Raw genomic sequence first — 2,820 nt, forward strand, 5'->3', positions numbered from 1 at the left:
GTGCTATAGCGATGGTGCACACCATCGCTCTCGCTTCATCATACCATTATTGCAATTCACGAGTCTCTTTGTTTAATGTCTGCAGGTTAGGATCTTCCCGCAGAGTCTTGACTACCTCCATGGATTTCATGAAGAGCGTAGTGCAATCCACCATCATGACATACACCGCTGTGACTCCATCCTTCACAGTGGCTACGCACTATTCTATGACCTCCGGCAGATTTGAAGGCTGTGACTTCAACTCTAACTCTGTGATTTTTAGATTCAGTTCAAACTGAACCTTGGTCACTTCTGTCTTGGAATTGCGTTCTTCAGTTCAGACTTAACAGATATCTTGGCTCTTGTTACGATGAAGAACGTAGTGAAATGCGATACTTAGTGTGAATTGCATAATCCCGTGAATCATCGAGTTTTTGAACACAATTTGCACCCGAGGCCTCGGTCGGGGGCACGTCTATCTGGGCATTGCACACGCCTGTAGCTGGCTTCCTTATCTTCACCTCCAACGTCGATTCCTTCGGGATATGTAGTTTAGGGACTGTTCTACATGCCTCGACTAGCATGACTACAAGTTGGTTGTTTTATGCCTAACTTTCTTATAGCCCTCCAGTGCTGCTAATTTTTCCATGAACATATGTTCGTTGTTGAGGCTCAACACACACTGCTCCCGGGCTTAACTTCTGCTATCAAAACTACTTGCAATGTGTGAAGAATCTCACTGGGGAGCGCAGCCAGGTTGAGGTGAATATTCTTCAAAGTGGTTAAAATAGCCTTGTTAGTAGCCGCCTTCGTGCTCAAAGCTCCATCAAGGAGCATGACGGCCTGGAGATCCAATGACTGAATCATCTCTTCTGCTTGAGTGGTCTCTAGTGACAAACTGGTTGATGTCGTGCTGATCTGTCCTGCACCTGCCTAGATTCTTGTTGTCTGGATCTGTAGCTCACGTAGACCTGTTTGGATGATGCTCAGTGCCTGCTTTTGCTGCTACTGAAATTGTTGCAGTAGTTCTATTATTGTATCCTGCACCTTGTGTCCAATTTGATCCATGTCACCATCTGTCAAAGTAATCATATCTAATGACGACTTGGTGTCTTTCATCTTCTTTTGCGGTCCTTCCTTTTCCTGCTCCCTGCACCACTTTACTCAGAAGGGAGTGCTTTCCTACTGCTCACCACCGCCTTGCTTTGACCACTCTTCCTCCTCCATTTGGGGTGAAGGAGACTTCTGACATCTTTTAGAGCTGTGCTCTTCCTGCTCTTCCTATTCCTTCGTGGCGCGCTCCTCTTCTACTTGGGCCTTTTCCTCGGTCTCTTTCTTCCTCTTCTCAGCCAACTACTGAGCCTTCTGCTTGTTCACTTCCTTTTTCTTCTTCCTTGTGGACTTGCTAGTCCCTATAGCCAAGTCAGAAGGAGAATGCCACTCTATTGGCCAACACTTAATGACCTCTTCAATAGTGTCATCCATAGCAACATATGGTAGGTCGAACCATTTCTACTCGGGGTCCTTTCACGCCCAAATGTAGACATGGTGGAAGTCCTCTTTGAACATCGCGTACCCCAAAAGTTGTTCAAACATGGTTGGAGACAACTGCGGCTTCTGGTTGATGGCCATGTGAATAATTTCCTCCATCAGCACCCATAATACTTTTCTCTCAGTGACCCATGCGACATCTTTTGTGGCCTAGAGAGATGCAAATTTCACGGCTTCTAGTAAATCTTTCTCCACTAGAGGAAATTGGATGTCCTACAGCAAATCCCATGTGACGAGCACTATCGAGAAAAAAATTCATTAATAGTGGAACGTCTTACTGTAATTTTGTGCCCCTCTACAGTTCACAAGGAACTCACTACATAGGTAGCATGCCTAGTTGAACTGTACGCCCTCCACGCACTGTATTTCTAATGAAACCACTGGTGCTAACACCTCATCCGCGTGACACTTTCTCATAACCTTGACAGCTAGAATTTGTGTGGCAACCTTGACCGTTGGGTCAGTAATTGAAGTAATCGAGTACCTGTGTGACTTCTTCACAAGTTTAAACTTTTCCTTCATCTTATTAGTGAGGTTGTGCTTGCTCGTCTTTCCGCCAAACGCCTTGGCCAAATTCAATCCTGAATGTGCAAATAGCATGATTCAATGGATTAGCATATCAGTGATGGGTATTGATGCTTTTAACCACAAGCACCAGGCACAACAACTGCTTAATGATAATTAGGTTTATATTTTAGTGATGGTAGTGCAGCACCCACAACACGTTCAACAACCTTAACTTGTTTACTTCGCGAATCCATTCCACAAGCTCCAACACGATGACACCAGACTCTTTGTAGAAGACCCTCTGCATGAAGGTGTTGGTAACCAGGTGGTGGAACTGTTCGTGGTCTGCCAAATCCTAGTCTTCGAGCTTTAAGTGTGGAATCAGCACCAAGTGCGAGCCTTCAAAGGTGATGTTCTTCGGCAACAGGGGTGTGTTGAGGAGGAATTGTCCTGCATCTGCATCCTTCGGGACCTTCACTTTGGCCTTGCATGGAGGGATATACTTCAACAACTTAGATATAGGGTCCACCCCCATAATGTCTATATCTTTTGCACCCTACTTAGCCTTAAGATCCACTACTTTCCCCTTCTCTTTCATGCTTAGCTTTTCTTTCCTCTCAGCCTGTGTAGTGGCATGCTTCCTGGGTGACTCGCACACCAACACCAGCTTATTTTGTTTATCTTTCTTTGGCTTGGGGACCTCTCTCACTAGATTAGGCTTCGACATAGGTGACCTCTGTGCCATAGGCACTGCTGCAGGAACCTCCACACTCACAACTTCTA

General features: G+C 45.5%; 1 non-coding gene across 1 annotated transcript; it reads left to right on the forward strand.

Annotated features, from left to right (window-relative positions):
- Positions 1-317: 317 nt before the first annotated feature.
- On the forward strand, positions 318-468 carry LOC149166312 (5.8S ribosomal RNA). The gene has a single exon (XR_016261068.1). It is a non-coding gene; the product is annotated as a 5.8S ribosomal RNA (ribosomal RNA).
- The last annotated feature ends 2,352 nt before the right edge of the window (positions 469-2,820 follow it).

The sequence above is a fragment of the Pinus tabuliformis genome, chromosome 5_1, assembly GCF_031772625.1.
Source record: "Pinus tabuliformis cultivar Carrire ecotype Pingquan chromosome 5_1, CPIR1, whole genome shotgun sequence".
NCBI lineage: Eukaryota > Viridiplantae > Streptophyta > Pinopsida > Pinales > Pinaceae > Pinus > Pinus tabuliformis.